The 21014-nt window shown below is 48.9% G+C and overlaps 1 protein-coding gene across 12 annotated transcripts in view; it reads right to left on the bottom strand.

Moving 5' to 3' along the window:
* Positions 1 to 21014, bottom strand: part of ATF6 (activating transcription factor 6) — a 386674-nt gene that overhangs the window by 263684 nt on the left and 101976 nt on the right. The window lies entirely within an intron of this gene.

The raw sequence follows: 21014 nt of genomic DNA, 5'->3' as shown, positions 1-21014 counted from the left end.
TTCCCGGACCAGATACAGCTTGTCAAGGATGCTGCGGCCCGGGACAGTGTAGGTCTGGTCTGGGTGGACCACGTCCGCCAGCAGGGACCCTAGTCGCAGCGAGATGGCTTTTGCTACGAATTTGTAGTCCATGCTGAGGAGCGAGACGGGACGCCAATTTCGTAAATCGTGGAGGACCCCCTTCTTCGGCAATAAGGTGAGCACAGCTCGCCTGCACGAAAGAGGGAGGACCCCACTCTGCAAACTCGGCCCAGACGGTGACTAGGTCTTGGCCGAGGACGTCCCAGAACATGCGGCAGAACTCCACGGTCAGCCTGTCCATGCCCGGAGATTTATTGGTGGGCATACAACAGAGAGCTTCTGAGAACTTGGCCAGAGCGACAGGCAGCTCTAGCTGGTCTCGGTCGCCCGCGCTGACCGTAGGAAGCTCTTCCCAGAGCACTCTGCAAGCGTTAGGATCGGTCGGATCCAGGGAGAAAAGGTTTGCATAGAAGGTTCTTGCCCTCCCGTACATCTCCACCGGATCTGTGAGGGGGCTGCCATCCTCTGCCAGAAGGCAGGTGACATGCTTCTTGGCCCCCCTCCTTTTCTCCAGGTCGTAGAAGCGGGACAGGGAAACAGAAAGGCCGCTCCCTGGGGATTATCTACTGGAAAGGGGAAGGAGACAGCCCCAGGGGCAGCAATAACATCACGGGAGGTGGAGGGAATAGGGACAGGGTCGGCATCAGGGGCAGGGGCAGAGGTGAGGTTCTGGGTGCCAGAAGCCAAGCAACTGGGCGGTGGCACTTCCTGGTCAGGCTCAAGGGTTCGGGATGTGGGGAGGGGGTTCTCACCAATGCCGGGCGCAGGCTCTATGGTAGGTTTGGCAGCCATGGCATCAGGAGGTGGACAATCTTCTGTAGGGCCCCTGCCCGGGAGGGAGGTCGATTGCTCCACACCAAAGAGGGGTGCCCCTGGTGGCTTGGGTCCCAGCCGTGTGGCACTGGCCATTGCCTCAACAGGCTCGGCGGCTGTCAGCGGGGTGCCTTCTGCGGCTGGGTTGATGGAGGAGTCCAGGGGCTCCTTGGAGGCAGGAGCAAAAGCAACGGTTAGGGGGAGGGAGCATGGGGAAATGGGGGGCGGAGTGAGGTCGCCCAGATCAAGGCCCACTGGCAAAGGGTCGTCCTCCCACTGGGTGACTGGGGTCAGACCCAGGGCCTCCATCTCCTCATATATGGAGGGGAGATCGCCTTCCACCACCTCGGGGTTCTCCCTGCCGCCACCCGAAGTGACGGTCGCCTTGGGGCTCACAGGGGCTTCAGATGATACCGGGGCAGAAGGGGCTCCATTGGGGGCTCAGAGGGGAGGGGCTCCCGTGGAGGGGCGATATGATCCTCTGGGGCTGCCACGTCTTCCCCAGCTGGCACCGGTGGATGGAATACACCCATGGGCAAAGCGGAAGGCTCGGCATCGGTGACCCCTTTCTGGTCAGGGGGCAGAGGCGATGGATCAGGGACTTGGGGGGGTAACGGTGGGGCAGCACAAGGGAGGGAAGATTCCCCCTGGGACGGGCCCTCTCCCATGCCCGGTGGTATCCCTGCCACACCCTCCTCCACAGGCCCCGCCAGATGCAAGCAGTGGAGGTGGGGCTCTCCCACTCATCTGGGCATAGTGGGGGAGGTGCCCCTTGAGCCCGAGAGGGAGCAGTGGTGGGCTGGGAAGGAGGAGGGGTGGCTTCAGGCACTGGCAATGACGGGGCTGGCGCCCTGCCGGGACTCAGGGGTCCCTGATGCTCCTCCTTGCCGGGCCAATTGCCCGGCAGAGGTAGCACCAGGCCTCCCCCGTTGAATAATGCACCCGGTACTGGGCCCCCTGGTGTGGGACCAGGAATGACCCCTCGAGCACCTCTCCGGCGGAACGAGAGGACATGACGGAGGGCAGGGTCTTTGCAGCCCAATGAAAGAGGGCTGACAACGGAAATGGGCTTCCCCAAGGTGGAGAGAGCAGCTAATAGGGTGGCATTGGGCAGGAAGGGAGGGACGGAGGTCAGGACCAGGCGGACTCCCAGGTCCTCAAGCGGCTCTAGGGGGACGAACACCCCCCCCCACTGCTAGGCCCTTCTTCTCCGCCCCCTGGGTGGCGGTCTCAGATGCTAGGAAGAAGACGACTCTGCCATACATTTCGGAAGCCGCCACAATGGCCATGGGCAAGACCATCCTCGCCAACGCCCGCATGTAGGTCTCTACATGGGGCGAGGCGGGCACCAGGAGTCAACGGATGCCATGCCTCCTGGTCAAAGTCAGAAAGGGGCACCCGCCGCTATAGATGCTAGCAGAGGTGGTGGGCGGTGGAGACGTGGCAACAGTGGAGGTCATCCCAGTGTCCACCACTGCCGGTGCCCCAGCAGGGGCGGTAGCAGGTGGTTCGGCTGCAGCAGCAGAGGTAGAGGCTCAGGGGGGCAACGGGGCAGCAGGTGGGGGAGGGGCGGCAGGGTCTTCTGGAGGGGTCCCACCCACCTTATCCCCCGTCATCATGAACAGGGAGGGAAGGGGAAAAAAACACCGAAGAGGAGGGGAAAGGGGAAGCAGGTTGACCACTCCTCTCCGCTAGGCTGCAGGCAGGGGAGGAGAGCGCCAAAAGGGGTGGGCTGGACCAGGGGGGCAAATCAGGGGTTAGGGGGTCTATCACCGACACAGGGTGGGATTCTGGCTCCTCTAGCTGCACTAGAGGAGAGGGGGATACAACAGCATTGGGGGGGTGCAGTGAAGGGGGTTCAAACTAAAATGGGGAGTGGCACAAGCGCATGGGAGGTGGCATGGGCGCACGGAGCAAGGGGCTAAGCGGGCTGGAGGTAGGACAGGGAAACCAAGGGGCTAGCCTCGGAGGCTGGGGCGGGCCAATCAAACAAGGCTGCAGAGGGAAACAGGAAGGGCAGGCAAACAAACTGGAGCTAGTAAGGGGGCTGGGGCAAAGGGGAGGGGCAAAACACTACAAGGGGAAAATGGGCAGGTAGCAAGGGGCAAACCTGTGGGGTGGGCAGTCTGGGGGGGGGGGGCACGTGCACCCACGTGCGTTTGCACAAAGTCATTGTGGGCTGGCTGCTGCTTCAGGCCCAAATGGTGGAAATAGGGAGTGGCAAGCCAAGCAAGCAGCTGAGTCCAGAGGAAGGAGCTGAGGCAGACGGTAAACAGCCAGTGGGGGTAGTGGAGGGGGCAGCGGTGGTGGTGGGGTGAGCAGTGTCTCATGAGATGAGTCCCTGAAGAGGGACAGGGAAACGGGGGGGTGGAAAGGAAATGAATGGCTTAGCCCGATCTGACAGTTTCTAGGACCCGCTGTCAGAGGTTATCGAGTCTCAAGTATTGTAAAGGCAGGCCAGCCTGTCCCCAAAGGGATGAGGGAGGGACGGGGGGGGGGAGGGGGCAGAGGAATGACTGGACCAGTGCTATGAACAAAGCAGTCAAATGGGTGTTGGCCTGCACCAAGGTAGGGCGTGCAGACTGTCCAAAGCCTGAGCCCGACCGCTGTCTCTGGTGGGATCTATCCCTCTTTCTAGGGTAGTCTTGCTGTTTTGGGGGGGAAAGGTTATACAAAGGAATGTTGTGAGCATTATTGTTGCTGCTGCTGAACTCCATAGTGGCGTCTTTGTGCAAAGGGCATGTACACTCCCAAGGACCTCAAAGTAGCCCTGGAATCCTTGAAGGAGTGCAAGGTATCATCCATCTTGTCCAAGAACAAGACTCTGCCATCAAAGGGCAAGTCCTTGATGGCTTGCTGGATGTTTAGAGTGATCCCAGAGTTTTTCAACCAGGAAGCCCTCCTCAGAGTTACTGCCAAGGCCATTACCCTGGCCACAGTGTCCACAATACCATTTTAGCCACCAAGCAGCCTGTCATAAACATACAGCTACGGGTAGCATTAAATCCCTCCTTCACCTGTAAGGGGTTAAGAAACTCAAATAACCTGGCTGGCACCTGACGAAAAGGACCAATAAAGGAAGAAGATCCTTTCAAATCTGTGGGGGGAGGTTTTTGTTTGTGCTCTCTTTGTTGTTCTCTCTTGGAAAGAGAGGGACCAGGGCAGGAAAAAAAATCTCCTAAAACCCTACCTGAAATAACCATCTAAGATTACAAAAATTGTAAGTTATAGCAAGGAAATGTGTTAGATTATCTTTTGTTTTAGCTTGTGAATTTTTCCTGTGCTAAGAGGGGGGTTTATTCCTGTCTTCTGTAACTTTGAAGTTGAGCCTAGAGGGGAATCCTCTGTGTTTTAAATCTTATTACCCTGTAAAATTACCTTCCATCCTGATTTTACAGAGGTGCTTCTTTTACTTTATAATAAAGTTCTTCTTTTAAGAACCTGATTGGTTTTTCGTGTCCTAAAAACCCAAAGGTCTGGTCTGTGCTCACTTGGTTTACCTAATGGTTGATGTATTATTCTCAAGCCTCCCCAGGAAAGGGGGTGAAAGGGTTTGGGGGGATATTTTGGGGAAATAGGAACTCCAAGTGGTACTTTTCCTGAATCTTTGTCTGGTGGCAGCAATATCGTCCACGGACAAGAAAAGGATTTGTGCCTTGGGGAAGTTTTTAACCTAAGCTGGTAGAAATAAGCTTTCTTGCGGGTCCCCACATCTGTACCCCAGAGTTCAGAGTGGGGAGGGAACCCTGACACAGCCTTCCGCAACAAATGGCCAGAATTCTTCATGCGAGGCCTCGGGCAACTGCTACTCGAATTTAGCCATGGCTGACCAACTGAGGAAATCAAACTTGGTCAGAAAAGCTTGTTGATTAGCGATCCTCATCTGTAGGGATAATGAGGTATAGATCTTCCTACCCAGAAAATCCAACCATTTGAAGTCTCTGTCCTTGGGGACAGACCTGAACCTACCCTGCTGGGCCCAGTCATTTACCACCGTTACTACCAGGGAGTTTGGGAGGTGGGACTAAAACCCCTCAAATCCCTGTATGGAAACAAAGTAGTGCTTTTCCATGCATTTCAACACCAGTGATACTGAGGTTGGTGTACCCCGCAGAGCTCTCACCAGCTTGAGGAACACATAATTGATCAGGAAACCAACTGTCCTGGGGATGGCGGGCTGTAAAATGCCCATCCGTTTATGCTTGTTCTATTGAAGGAACTCTGCCTGGATGCCCACAGATGTGGCTATGTGGTATAAAAGGTCCTGCTATTCCTTAAAATCCTCCGGGAGAGAAGGGGAGGATGACCCAGGCAGTACAGCATCATCCAGCAACAAGGACATAGGTCTGGTCTGAGCTAGAACTGGTACACCTTCCTGGAAGGGAGCACTCCAGCGGTTCTGTGGGGAGGAAGACCACCGGTGCCTGGGCCTGAGGCTGATCCAAAGCCACAACCATTGACCATGCAGGTGACTTTGGCTTTTAGCATGATGAAGAGCGGGATCTCTGTGAACGAGGAGCATCCCAATGAGTACAAAGCCACTGATACAGGTAGGGCATTGGTAGCCAGTAGGGGCTAGGCCAGGGACCTCTGCCGCAGCCTTGGGGCATATGCCAACTCTGGGAGCCATACTGGTCCATTGGCAGTCCCGAGTTCATTGGGTGATGCAGAGCAAGAGGATAATGACTCTGACTTTGACCCGGGACCTCAGTGACATGGGTGGAGCAACGCCCAAGAGAGCCAACAGGCCATCTGATTCATTCGTCTCCCAATACGAGACATGAATCAGTGCCCCCCGATGAAGGTGGTACTGCTGGTGCCATAGGCAGCGTCGGTTCTGATGGAAAGAGAGGTACTGGAATGCCTGAATGCACCATCAAAGGTGGTGAGAGCCACCATGGGAGCACTTGCAGCATTGAATGCGGCAGTGCCAAAGAGGATCCCAGGGTCAAGGTCCCCTGCACTGATTCCAGCACTTGCCCTATACCCACCATGGAAAGGGAAGCATCTGAGTGCAGTGCCGACAGACATGGCGGCTCAACAGCTCACTCCATCAGAGGGGCCATAGGTGGTGCAGCCCTGGGAAAGTCCTGGGCCAACGGTGAGGTCAGGACCAAAAGGCAGAGCAGGTCTGTGGCAGCATGGTACACAGATGACATAGGGACAGTCAGTACCAGCATCTCCCTCGTCACCACCGGAGTCAGTGGATGCCAGAGACCAGAACTGAAATCAATGGTATGGGGTTTCTGCCCTTCCCACTCAGTACCAGGGAAGGGTCAGAGGTACCTGCACCAACTCATGCACCAGAACCAGCACTGTGCTTGTCCTCACAGTACTTGTTTTCCTAGGGGAGGAAGAGGAGTTGCCCTGCGACTTGGAGCGGTCCCAATTGGTCTTATGAGAACTCTTCCTTGGCGCTGATGACAGAGAATGACTTCTCCACCTCTTCAGTGAGGCACCTGCTCCAGAACAAGAGGCAGCAGCACTCTCCAAGGGCGATCTTCAGACTGAGCCTGGCCTCGGTACTGAATCAGGCTGCATGGCCTGTTGAAGCAGGTGCTGCTTGAGGTGAAGGTCCCATGCAACCTGAGTCCACTTCTTGAACGATTTACAAATCAAACAGTGCTCTTTAAGGTGAGCCTCACCGAGGGTGGGGTCTGTTGTTGGCAATCACCCCTCCACACGAAGGACAGTATTTAAATCCCAGTTAGGGCATCACGAGGGAAAACTTAACTATCAACTAACACTATCTAACTATATTCAATAAACTAGGCTAAGATGAAAGGCAAGGTTGTGAGGCTATAACCACACAGAGCTCTGACTCCAGCCATGGGTGGTGAGAAGGAACTGAGGGAGGTTAGGGCAGCGCTGCCTCATATAGCCAGGGGAGGGGTCACAGCCATGAGGCATGAGTGCCACACCTCTACAGCGCCCACAGACCTAAATGGAACACGAGATTGCATCTATTCAAAGAACTCTCGTTTCTTTTTCCTAGTTAATAAGCCTTTAGTTAGGATTGGCTACAAGTGCTGTCTTTGGTGAGAGATGGAAGGTACAATTGACCTGGGGTAAGTGATGAGTCCTTTGGGAGTGGGATTTTTGGTGCAAGGGATGATCTATCACAATGGTAGGCTTGCCTTGGTGGAAAGACAGAGGAGTGCCCGAGGTCCCCCATGAGTCCATGTTAAGGCTGTTATAAGGCTTGAGGAGTTCATACTTGATACTTGGCTGGTGAAATCTAATTATAGAACACACAACCACTTGGGGGTTTGTGCCCCGCTTCTTGACAGTCTGCCCTAAGTTTGGCACTCACGGTCATGAGCCACTCCAGGCAGCTTGAATACACTTTCAAATTCTGTATTTACATTCTTTGCAATAGTTTGACAGCATTATCCATAGTTTTAAATTTCAGATCAGATCTTGTAAACAAACAGTTGAGTAACTTGAAGTCAATGGGACTAACTTGTGTCAGCAAAGTTATTAATTTGTTTGCAGGGTTGAGACCTGAATAGTTAAGTGATTTAATTTACTATCCATCTTTTCTCTGAGTTTTCATGGCAAACATTAGTCTCTTCAAATAATTATCCCATGAACCTAAAAAAATTCCCCCTGGAAACACTAGTCTGACACATTAGAGGAGGATACATGGAGGGGGACTAGACCAAACACTAGACCTCTTCAGAACTGCCTAAATCTAACATTTCATTGATTAACTTATTTATTTCAATTTATGCATACAAAAAGATGCCTATGCCATGGACTAAGCACCTCTGACACCAAGTTTGCCAGTAAACTGGTGTGTGTGTGTGTGTATACACACACACACACACACACACAGAGGGTGTGGAGAAATACTGTAACAAGGGCAGTGGTTCATCATGCCTAGGACTGCACTAATTTGGAGTCTTTTCTGTCTCAGAAGCCATGGTTTGCATTATCTTGGTTAACCTGCTTGGTTGGGTTTCTGGGTGCCCACCTGTAGAAATCAGAGAAGGTACCTGATACAATGGCATGCCAGACCAAGCTTCAATCACCACTGTCCCAACAGTATGCTTCATCCCTGTCCTGATGGGACAGTGATGGGAGCTCCATTCACAATTTGTCCACTAAACTCTTGGACTGTCTGCTGAGGTGGTCAGCTGTGGCAGTGGCTTTATGATGTGTGTACTTTCTTCCTAGGAACTACCCTGAAATTACAATCCATTTCACATGGGCATCAGATGGAAGTGACTTCTGGTCATGTCGCAGCAGACCAGTGAGCTGGAAGGAGAGGTTCCAAATGCTAAATTAGCAATTTTAAAAACTGATTTTGTATTTAACCCTAAATTAACTGTAGGGTTTTTTAAATAAACCCATTTAAAACTAAATTTGAAATTATGACAACCTATATTAAGGCCTAAATTTACTATAATTATTTAAATGATTTAAATTAAATTGAATAATATTAAGTTTTACATATTTGCTGCTGAAGTTTAAAAGAAAGTCAATTGAGCTGGTGAAAGTCACTGGCTAAGCACCTGGAAGCAGAATTTGTTGAAGTGCTAAACCAGCTTTTGACAGCAGTAGCTTCTTTTGCATGTGCAGAAAGGATATTTTCTTCATTTCCGTTTAATCAGCTAATTCAGTTCAATGGTTATCTGATTCAAAATTAAGAAGTTATTGCAGAGTTGCTTGCAAGCACTAGGTCTATGCACTCAGGTTTGTTAATGATGGTTGTTACACTAAACCCTACATGCACTCGAGCTCTTAGCATGCTCCAGCCCTCTTCGCTGCACCACACTGTGCAGTACATCCTGCATCCCAGCCAGTTTGGGCTTTATGCTCTGCTGCACCTCTGCAGCAGGACGTTAGCACCTGCTAAGCCTCTAAGTAGACTAGGCAGGGCCCTCCTACCAGAGCCACACATGGCTAAAAAGGGGAAAACCTGTGTTTTGCTGCATGTTATGCCACAAGCAACAGATTACAACAGAGTATGACTATAAACCTGTGTAGAAAAAAATCTGCAATCTCTAACCAAATCTCCATGCATCATTAATTGGTTAAAGACTCCAAAAAGGGTTTATTTCATTCACAGAGTAAGAAAGCTGCCTTAAAAACAGGTTTCATACTTTCAAAACATTAGGAACTGTTGCTTATGGTACAATACACAACAGAACACAGGTGTGGCATATTTTGCTGTTTCTGTCAGACACTGGCAGAATCTAAGGCAGACACTGGAGACTCACAGATTGTTCAAAATAGGTGAAAGCTCATAGGAAGGTCATTTAACCTACCAAAAGGCAAGGCAACATTTTGTTTACAAAATTTATATTATTTATTTATATTCTATCAAAAGTTTGTCTGAACTAAAAGAACTGTTGATTAGGTGAGCTGCTGGTGCAATGGTTACATGGTCGTTTGTGCATCAAAACAGAACATTATGATTAAAGGAACAATCCATGTATGAGCTGTCTGAGTGGGCAGTTTTGATGGAGTAAGATTGCCACTCCTTTTGGACATCCTGTTTCTGAAGACCACTGGGCAGCTGTAAAGGAGTCGAGACTCCCCCCAAGTAACAGATATGCCAGACTCTCATTAGTAACAAAGAAAAATCCTCCCCTCCCCTTCCCAATCCTCCCTTTCCCCCCATCCCTGGAGCAGCATGTTTATTTTAGGATGGCACAAGATACCAAACAAAAGCATAAGACCTGCCATGGATCTCTATCTCAAGGCCTAGACCCACTGCTTCTTGATAAGATTTTACACAGCAACAATTCTAAAAGAGAAACAGTGTGACGCAAAGACAAATCACTCCTCCCAGCTACTTGGACTAGAGTCCCTTATGCCTGGCTGGTCGGAGCTCTCAGCAGATTATATGGTTCCCAAGCATCAGGCTGAACAAGCTGAGGCCGCAGCCTCCCCACCCAGATCAGGGGCTGACAGCTGGGCCAAGCTATGCTAAGAATGTCTGCAGGCAAGCAAGCTAATGCAGTTCCAATGCCGCCATGGACGGTAAGAAGGAACTGAAGGGGGGTTGGGTCGGCAGAGTCATATATGAAGCGCCATGAGGGCGCCACTCCTGGGGGCTCCCTGGCTGACCCGACGGGAGCTGCTAAGGGGAAAAGTTTCCTACAACCGTGCACGCAGCGCGCGCACATCTAATTGGAACTGACGTGAACAATCACTCAAAGAAGAATATATGGTTCCCAAGCATCAGACTAAACAAGCTGTGGCTGCAGCCTCCCCGCCCAGGTCGGGAGCTGACAGCTGGGGCCACAGCCTCCCCGCATGGGGGGAGTGAGTGACAGCTGGAGCCGCAGCCTCTCACCTGCTTAGGGGGCTGACAGCTACCCTCATTTCTGTGCTGCCTTCAGAGCTGGGCTCCCAGCCAGTAGCTGCGGAGCTTCCTGCAGCCCAGGGAGATTCCTGGAGGTGGGTCTGACCCGGCTCTGGGAGTGGCCCCGGCACGGGAATTGGAAGTCCCATCCTGTGATGGTGCCCCCCATAAGGCTTTATGGAAATATACTTATGAATGTATATATGACATAACTAGAATGTGGTTTATGCTACATATTCCATGTAACGTATCTCTGTAAAGGTTATGATCTACTGAATCTATTAATCCTATTTGTATGCATGTATATCATTTTTGTATTTGAATTTATGAATATTGGCTGCATACTTGTTTGATTCTGAGTAGGTTTTAGTGAAGCAGTTGGTCAGCTTCCTGAGAAAAGACTATTCTCAATAAGTGCACAATCAAGAAGCCCTTAAACCAACAATGAATTTGGAGATGCCAATCCACATCTGGGCTTTCCCAGGAATGTGGCTTGACTGGTAGGGAACTCAGTCATGCATGGACATGTGACTTGCCCAGGTGACTCCAAAACTCCATTTTGTAGCTGGACTGTGCATAGGAGTGAGGAGGGGGTCTCCAACCACAAGAGAGAGTCTATTTAAACCCCTGGGAGACCCTTCCATTTGGTCTTCAGCTGGCTAAGGAAATAGCCTCTCCACCCCCCAAAGATACCTGAAAGAAACTGGAACAAAGGACAGTAACTACAGGGAGTTTGAGTGCTTGCTGGACTCAGACTAGAAGGAGGCTAGTCTGTAAAAGAGGCTTATTGGAACACCTCTGAGGGTGAGATTTTATCTGTATTCAGCTTCTTACTATATTAGCATAGATTTGCAGGTTTTGTTTTGTTTTGCTTGGTAATTCACTTTGTTCTGTCTGTTACTACTTGGAACCACTTAAATCCTACATTCTGTATTTAATAAAATCACTTTTTACTTATTAATTAACCCAGAGTATGTATTAATACTTGGGGGGGGGGGGGGGCAAACAGCTGTGCATATCTCTCTATCAGTGTTATAGAGGGCAAAGAATTTATAAGTTTACCCTGTATAAGCTTTATACAGGGTAAAACAGATTTATTTAGGGTTTGGACCCCATTGGCAATTGGGCATCTGAGTGTTCAAGACAGGAATACTTCTGTAAGCTGCTTTCAGTTAAGCCCACAGCGGTTAGGGGATGTGGTTCAGATCTGGGTCTGGGTTTGCAGCAGGCTAGCGGGTCTGGCTCAAACCAGGCAGGGCACTGAAGTCCTAAGCTGACCGGGCAGGAAAGCAGGAGCAGAAGTAGACTTGGCACATCAGGTGGCAGCCCCCAGGGGGTTCCTGTGATCCTAACCGTCACACATCCCTCCCCAGCCCGAGCCGGGACTAGCAGCTGGAGCCCGACGCACAGTAGGAGCCCCCTGCTGGGGCACCCCCAGCCCTGCTCCTCCCCTACAATAGCCAGATTTCACAGGGGAGATCAGATTTCACGGTCTGTGACACATTTTTCATGGCCGTGAATTTGGTAGGGCCCTACATGTAGGATAACTTAAAATGATAACATGCTAAAGACTATCTGATCTTCACAACAGGTTACTTGTAACTGTGCGGCAGGTGCACACAGATTATTGGAGGGTTGCTAATACATTAGGGAGTGTCTGATTCAGAAGTATTTCAAAGGAGATCCTTATCCCGCCTCTGAACCTCACTGATAATTCCCAAATATAAAAGACTTCATTAAGCTTACAGATAAGGTTGCTAAGTCCAACCTGTAATAATACACCAAAATTAATACACAGTTAATTCACAGAGCCACACAAGAAATTTCTACATAATACTCAAAAACCATTAAATAAGACTAGCAATACAGTCTATCAATTAGAAATGGAAGCTAATAGATATTCCTCACAACTCCCTCTCCTAGGTGAATTTATTTATTTGTGCATCCAGTACATCTGAAAACTCCTGTTTTCTGCACAGATACCCACTACCAATATCATTTAGCAGTACTGTACTATATTAACACATAAAGTGACGAACAGTTCCATTCACCCCAATTCTACAAATCATAGTAGAGACCAACGAACATTATTAATATATCCCACTGAGGTGATGGAAAGGGCTCTCTGTTCACATTCTCTTACCAAACAAAGAGAGGCTCGTGTAATTTCCATGCCTATGAGGGAGGTTCTGAAGAGCAACATCCTTGTCACTGAAATGGATGAGACTGGACTAGCACATAAGTATTTTATACAAATTCCTGGGGACGATATGCTGAGATTGTCCGACAAGGCTGCAGCCCTGCCACTCACTTCAGATTTTACATGCTCAACATTGTGCTGCGCTGTTTGTATGCTCAGAGAGATTAATAACTTCCAGCACAAAAACATTTCCTGCTCAATTTGTTTGTCCACGGGAGCCACCTCGCTGGGTTGGTGGTAGGGTTGCCAAATTTCTAATCGCACAAAACTGAACACCCTAACCCTGCCCCTTTCCCGAGGTCACGCACCCTACCCCACCCCTTCCCCAAGGCCCTGTCCCCTGTTCACTACATTCCCCCTCCCTCAGTGGCTCGCTCTCCCGCACCCTTACTCACTTTCACTGGGCTGGGGTGCGCAAGGAGGTGAGGGCTCTCACTGGGGTTGCGGGCTCCGGGGTGGGGCCAGAAATGAGGGGTTAAGGGTGCAGGAGGGGGTTCTGGGATGGGGGTTGGAGTGCGGAGAGAGTGAGGGCTCTGGCTGGGGGTGTGGGCTCTGGGGTGGGGCCAGGGATGAGAGGTTTGGGTTGCAGGAGGGGGCTCCAGGCTGGGGGGTGGGGCAGAGGGGTTCAGCGTGTGGGAGGGGGCTCTAGGATGGGGCAGGGGGTTGGAGTGCAGGGGTGGTGAGAGCTCCGGCTGAGGGCGAGGGCTCTGGGGTGGGGCCAGGAATGAGGGGTTCAGGGTGTAGGAGGGGGCTCTGGGCTGGGGCAGGGATGTGTGGTGTGGGAGGGGGTATGGGCTCTGGGCTGGGGGTGCGGTCTCTGGGGTAGGCCAAGGGATGAGGGGTTGGGGTGCAGGAGGAGGCTCCAGGTTTGGGGGAGGCTCAGGGCTGGAGCAGGGGGTTGGGGCTCGGGGTTAGGGGGTCCCAGTCAGCGCCACAGAGGGGCGGGGGGGAAGGGAAGGCAGGCCTCCTGCCTGTCCTGACTCCGTGCTGCACGCAGGTCCGCCTCCTAGGAGAAGGTGCAGCAGGCAGCTCTGCGCGTTGCTCTCGCCTGCAGACACCACCGCCACAGCTCCCATTGGCCACGGTTCCCAGCCAATGGGAGTGCGGAGCCGGTTCTTGGGGTGGGGGCAGCGCGCAGAGCCCTGTGGCACACCCCACCCCTACCCCCGCCTAGGAGCCGGACCTGCTGGCTGCTTCCTGGGCACAGCACGGAGCCAGGACAGGTAGGGACTAACCTACCTTAGCTCCGCAGAACCGCTGACTGGACTGTTAACGGCCTGGTCGGCGGTGCTGATCGGAGCCACCAGGGTCCCTTTTTGACCGGGTATTCCAGTCTAAAACCGGACAACTGGTCACCCTACCAGGCGGGCTTACAAGAACATGTCTAAATGGGAAAAACAAAACAAACTCCCTCATCTGCCCCTTTCTGCATGCAACACACCTATTCCTAGGACATCGAGTTTATCACAGGCTAAGGATGAGAATTTTCTTGCAAGCCTATTAAAATTTAAAACGACTCTCACTGACATATCCCATTAATAACTTTGACTCAAGATCAGAAAACAACCTTCCTTGTGTAAAAACTGAGCCTTGATGCAACACACTTTATTAATACAACCCCCAATTGTCTGTAAATTTCTTTGTTACTTCACCTCAAAACATTATACGCTACACTCACTACTCAATAAAGCATGTAACAGGGAGAAGGGAAGAGGTATGGTTCATGAATGTTGTTCAGACAGAAGTTTCAAGGGTTTTCAGTAAACTGTTGAGCTTGGTGTCAGAACTGATGATGCCTTAGTGCAGTTTGTGATTTCAATAGGCTTTAATCGTGCGTATAGTGGTGTCTTGTTTGGAATGAACTGCACTTAGCAACCTCAACTATCAGTTAAAGAAGTTTTTCTTTTTCTTTAATAAGATCTTGTTGACAAAGAGGACTATAGATGGCCAAATAACGATTCATATCGCTTACTAATACCTCAGAAATTACCAAGAGTTTTATATGATTAAAAAGGACAGTAAAACAGATACACCATCTTAAATGCCTGGTTCACCATTAACATTTTATACATGACAAACCTCTCACTTCTTCATGTCCGTTTACAAACCACTGCACACCCCATTAGAGAGGCATAAAGAGGATGGGGCAGAACATGGGGGCATTTGGGCCAGAGGGATTGAGGGGACATAAAGGGCACCATGTCACCACTTCCCCTTCCTCCATTTCCTATGGGACTCTTCCTATCCTGCACTTCCACACCCTGAATCCCCCACCTAGGCCCAGTTTCATATGTTTAATGTTTTATGGGCATTCATTTTCAAAAGACACATCTGGAACAGGGAATAGTGTTCCCAGGCTCCTCCAGAACACACGGTTCACACTCAGCCAGGTTGCCTCTCATGCCTCTAAATGGTGCAGCTCCCTGACCCCTCTTTCCTCCAGCCCATATTCTTTCCACCACCACCTGCAGTACTTCAGTGTTCTGCAAGAGAAACCCACTCTCATGCGCCTCAAGGCTCAATGGGCTCTCTTCTACCGATTCTCAAGTCTGGTCACTGGAAGAACATACTGCCCCCAGCCAGCCCCTCACCATACACTGTCTCTTGGCTTCCCCAATGCCACCAACTCCTCCATTCTTCCTTTCACAAGACTACTCTTGCAGTTCTCTGAAGGTATGCAGGAATGGTCCCCACTCACATGAACCTCAGGAATGGGAATCCGCTCCTGTAGGCTGCAAAGGGTCCACAACAGGGGCACAGAGGCAGTGAGACAGCACAGCCATGGGCTCCCAGGACTACCAGCTCTGCTGCCTACCACTCCAGCTGCCTAGTAGCCTCTCCAAGGCTGCGGAGGGAAGAGTGAAGGTAGACTCTTATACTCTTTCCTCACCCTTTCCTCTGAATTTCCCCAAGTACGCAAAGAGCACCAGTGCTCATATTTCTAAAGGCTGATACCTCAGTAGAGGTAAGGGATAAGATTTTTCAAGAGCATAAGTCCTACTGTATACCTTCTTTCAGATGACAGCATCTTTTCAGCATCTTTGCATGCTGGATACCTAATGATCATTATTCAGTGAATCTGCATTCACTTTTAAACTTTAGTACAATGCACATAGTTCAAAACATTATCCTGTGCTTGAATGTCACCACACAGCCGTATGCGTGTGAATTCTGAACAATAAAGCTATTGGCTGCGTTGAGAAAAACACTGCTGTGAATTTTCAAATCAGGAGTGATCTCAAACTGACTCACACTGAGAAAGAGGTATCCTACAACTGTGAACATTTCAGAAAATATTAAAAGATATTTTCTTTTTCCTCACCCACCTTCTCTTTCTAACATAATTCTTCTGCCGAACTACAGTGAGCACTGAAGTTTTCAGAGAAACTGCCTACTCCAATCAAAAGCTAGAGGGAGTGGAAAACACATATAACGGAGTCTATTACTCGTACAGACTTAACACTGGAGCTGCAACTTACTCCTCCATAATAGGGACAAAATGCATAAGTGACGACATGAATTATATATGAAGCAGTGCTTTGTGCAATACAAAATGACGTGGAGCCCCACATATGGAGCCTCCCAACCACTATGGAGTATTTGCACAATGGCGTTTACTTTCATCTACAACCTAAACACTCACTCTGCTGTAGCAAAGCAGAGGTTTACTTATCTCTCACTGGAGGTTTTTCAAGATGTTTGGTCCCTATCTGTATTCCACACATGAGTATGCATGTGCACTGAGTTCAGAGATTTTTAGCATGCACAGTGGCTCGCCATGTGCTCCGATCCAAGCGTATAAAGAGCAGTGTAGATCAACACCTCTCCAGTTCCTTCTCTTACCGCAAATCCACAGAGAATCTGAAGCAGAGGGAAAGGAGGGTAGGTAGTGGAATATAGATAGGGATACAGGAATACAGATAGGCTCCCTTTGAGCCCTTGCCTACAGCTACTCTGGAGCATTACAAGGAAGTTTTCTGTTCACCTCTGAGGTGAAAAGGTCCAAAGACAGCATTCTGAATCACTGAATTGTGAATCTCCCATTCATGGTCCACAGAAAAATGCCTGCTGAGACTATCAGCTAGTGAGGTCTGCACACCTGGTAAATACGTTGCTGAAAGGGTTATGTGATAGCTGACACACCAATTCCAAAGGTTGAATGACTACACAAAGAGGGAGCGATGTCATCCCCACCTCCCCCGTCCCCCACATGTTTATATAAGAACATAAGAACGGCCATACTGGGTCAGACCAAAGGTCCATCTAGCCAAGTATCCTGTCTTCCAACTGTGGCCAATGCCAGGTGCTCCAGAGGGACTGAACAGAACAGGTAATCATCAAGTGATCCATCCCCTGTCGCCCATTCCCAGCTTCTGGCAAACAGAGGGTTTGGACACCATCCCTGCCCATCATGGACCTATCCTCCGTGAACTTACCTAGTTCTTTTTTTTTTTTTATCCCTGTTATAGTCTTGGCCTTCACAACATCCTCTGGCAAGGAGTTCCACAGGTTGACTGTGCACTGTGTGAAAATATACTCCCCTTTGTTTTAAACCTGCTGCCTATTAATTTCATTTGGTGATCCCTAGTTCTTGTAGTATGAGGAGTAAATAACACTTCCTTATTTACTTTATCCACACCAGTCATGATTTTATAGACCTCTATCATACTCCCCTCTTCGTCGTCTCTTTTCCAAGCTGAAAAGTCCCATTCTTATTAATCTCTCCTCGTATGGAAGCTGTTCCATACCCCTAATCATTTTTGTTGCACTTTTCTGAACCTTTTACATTGTTTGATTTTTTGACTGTCACTGCACATTGTGTGGATGTTTTCAGGGAACTAGCCATAATGACTCCAAGATCTCTTTCTTCAGTGGTAACAGCTAATTTAGACCCCATCATTTTATATGTATAGTTGGGATTATGTTTTCCAGTGTGCTTTACTCTGCATTTATCAACATTGAATTTCATCTGTCCTTTTGTCGCCCAGTCACCCAGTATTGTGAGATCCTTCTGTAACTTTTTGCAGTCTGCTTGGGACTTAACTATCTTGAGTAGTTTTGTGTCATCTGCAAATTTTGCCACCTCACTGTTTACCCCCTTTTCCAGATCATTTATGAATACATTGAATAGGACTGGTCCCAGTACAGACCCCTGGAGGACACTACTATTTACCTCTCTCTATTCTGAAAACGGACCATTTATTCCTACCCTTTGTTTCCTATCTTTTAACCAGTTACCAATCCATAAGAGCACCTTCCCTCTTATCCCGGGGCAGCTTACTGTGCGTAAGAGCCTTTGGTGAGGGACCTTGTCAAAGGCTTTCTGAAAATCTAAGTACACTATATCCACTGGATCCCCTTGGTCCACATGCTTGTTGACCCCTTCAAAGAATACTAATAGATTGGTGAGGCATGATTTCCCTTTACTAACACCATGCTGACTCTTCCTCAACAAATTATGTTCATCTCTATGTCTGACAATTCTGTTCTTTATTATAGGTTTCAGAGTAACAGCCGTGTTAGTCTGTATTCGCAAAAAGAAAAGGAGTACTTGTGGCACCTTAGAGACTAACCAATTTATTTGAGCATGAGCTTTCGTGAGCTGCAGATCACTTCTGTAGCTCACGAAAGCTCATGCTCAAATAAACTGGTTAGTCTCTAAGGTGCCACAAGTACTCCTGTTCTTTATTATAGTTTCAATCAATTTGCCCGGTACTGAAGTCAAGCTTACAGGCCTGTAATTGCCAGGATCACCTCTGGAGCCCTTTTTAAAAATTGGTGTCACATTAGCTATCCTCCAGTCATCTGGTACAGAAGCTGATTTAAATGATAGGTTACAGGCTATATTTAGTAGTACTGCAATTTCACATTTGAGTTCCTTGAGAACTCTTGGGTGAATACCATCTGGTCCTGGTGACTTATTGCTGTTTAATTTATCAGTTTGTTCCAAAACCTCATATAATGATACCTCAATATGGGACAGTTCCTCAGATTTGTCACCTAAAAAGAATGGCTCAAGTTGGGAATTTCCCTCACATCCTCAACCATGAAGACGGATGCAAAGAATTAATTTAGTTTCTCCACAATGGCCTTAACGTCCTTGAGTGTTCCTTTAGCATATCAATCGTCCAGTGGCCCCACTAGTTACTTAGCATGCTTCCTGCTTCTGATGTACTTAAAAAAAAATCTGCTATTACTTTTGAGTCTTTGGGTAGCTGTTTTTCAAATTTTTTTTTTGGCCTTCCTAATTATATTTTTACATTTCACTTGCCAAAGTTTATGCTCCTTTCTATTTTCCTCACTAGGATTTAACTTCCACTTTTTAAAGGATGCCTTTTTGTCTCTCAGTGCTTCTTTTACTTTGTTGTTTAGCCACGGTGGCACTTTTTTTGTTCTCTATGTTTTTTAATTTGGGGTATACATTTAAGTTGAGCTTCTATTATGATGTGTGACAAAGTTCCTCCTCTACCTTGGTGGGTCTTGCGCTTATTGGCGGATTTGCTCGCCTTAGAGCTTCACGGCAGCCCTCAGTTTGGCCGTTTTTGTGAACCCACTGTCCAGGTCAACTCCTCCTGTGTCTGACCAGGAGTTGGGAGGTTTGGCGGGAACCCGGGCCCGCCCTCTACTCCGGGTTCCAGCCCAGGGTCCTGTGGAATGCAGCTGTCTAGAGTGCCTCCTGGAATAGCTGTGTGACAGCTACAACTCCCCATGGCCTCCTCCCAACACTTTCTTTATCCTCACCATAGGACCTTCCTCCTGGTGTCTGATAATGCTTGTACTCCTCAGTCCTCTAACAGTATGCATTCTCACTCTCAGCTCCCAGCACGTCTTGCTCCCAGCTCCTTACACGCGCACCACAAACTGAAGTGAGCTCCTTTTTAAACCCGGGTGCCCTGATTAGCCTGCCTTAATTGCTTCTAGCAGCTTCTTGATTGGCTGCAGGTGTTCTAATCAGCCTGTCTGTCTTAATTGTCTCCAGAAGGTTCCTGATTGTTCTGGAACCTTCCCTGCTCCCTTACCCAGGGAAAAGGAACCTACTTAACCTGGGGCTAATATATCTGCCTTCTATTACTCTCCTGTAGCCATCCGACCCGACCCTGTCACAGGTGTCTTTAAAAATTTTCCATGCAGCTTGCAAGGATTTCATTTTTTGCACTGTACCTTTTGATTTCTGTTTAACTAACTTCCCCATTTTTGTGTAGTCCCCGTTTCTGAAATTAAATGCTACAGTGTTGGGCCGCTGTGGTGTTTTCCCCACCACAGCGATGTTAAATTTAATTATATTATGGTCACTATTACCACGTGGTCCAACTATATTCACCTCTTGGACCAGATCCTGTGCTCCACTTAGGACTAAATCAAGAATTGCCTCTCCCCTTATGGGTTCCAGGACTAACTGCTCCAAGAAGCAGTCATTTAAGGTGTCAAAAAACTTTATCTCTGCATCCCGTCCTGAGGTGACATGTACCCAGTCAATGTGGGGATAGTTGAAATCTCCCATTACACTTAAGTTTTTTTATTTTTATAGCCTCTCTAATCTCCCTGAGCATTTCACAGTCACTATCACCATACAGAAGACAGTTATCCACTGGTCCAACACTATTTGGATACGGATGAGCGGGAGGAAGGCTTTGCAGGGCCGAAAGACTGCTCTCAGTTCTAGTAAATATGCATCCTGGACTCCTAAGGGGTCCAGATGCCTTGTGCAGCATGATCATCCATATGAGCACCCCAACCTAAGAGAGAAGCATTGGTAATGATGGTTGCCTCGGGAGGGATCCCCATGCAAAAGTTCTCCAGTTTTGTCCACCAGATAAGAGTCCAGACCCTTGGATGGAATTGTCACTTTGGCATTGATGTTGCCCTTTCTGGTGAATAGATAGACAAGCCAGGTTTGCTGACAATGGAGATGGAGCCTGGCAAATGGCATCAGATGTGTGTATGAGGCCACATGGCTGAGGGGAGGCAGGCATGATCTGACTGAAGTCTGGGGCCTGAGGGTGACCTGGTTTATGAGACCACCCATAGCATGGAATCTCTCAAGAGATAGATAATCTGTGTGCTGTGGTCAAGTCCAAGGTCACTCATATGAAGAATGTGGCCCTTGTGGGGATCAACAAGGATTTTTCTTGATTGATACAAATTCCTAGAGAAGGAAGCAGGCAAAGAAGGAAACAGGTTGCCAAATGGACTTGCTCGTATGATATGCCCTTTAGGAGCCTGTTGTCGAGGTATGGGAAGACGGTGAACCCATTTCTTCTCATCCAAGCTGCCACCACTGAAAAAAGCTTTCGTAAACATTCTGGGTGCTGTAGCTAGCCTTAATGGAAGGACCCTGAATTGGCAATGGTCTTGACCAAAGAGGAACCTGAGAAACTGATACGCCTTCTCTCCAATCCCATTAATACCACAGGTTCTATGGAAAATCTATCATGACAGAGCTTGAGTCATCCTTATTATGCCCAGCTGGCCAAGACGGTTCTGATTCACAGATCTACTGAAGCTCTCAGCTCGTCTGCCCATAAGCATCTACTTGTGGTATGGGTAAATGTTTATGTGAAAGTATGTGTCTTTCACGTGGAGAGCTGCAAACCATGTGCCCTC

The sequence above is a fragment of the Chelonia mydas genome, chromosome 8 (genome assembly GCF_015237465.2).
Source record: "Chelonia mydas isolate rCheMyd1 chromosome 8, rCheMyd1.pri.v2, whole genome shotgun sequence".
NCBI lineage: Eukaryota > Metazoa > Chordata > Testudines > Cheloniidae > Chelonia > Chelonia mydas.
This window is presented reverse-complemented; position numbering and strand designations above follow the sequence as displayed.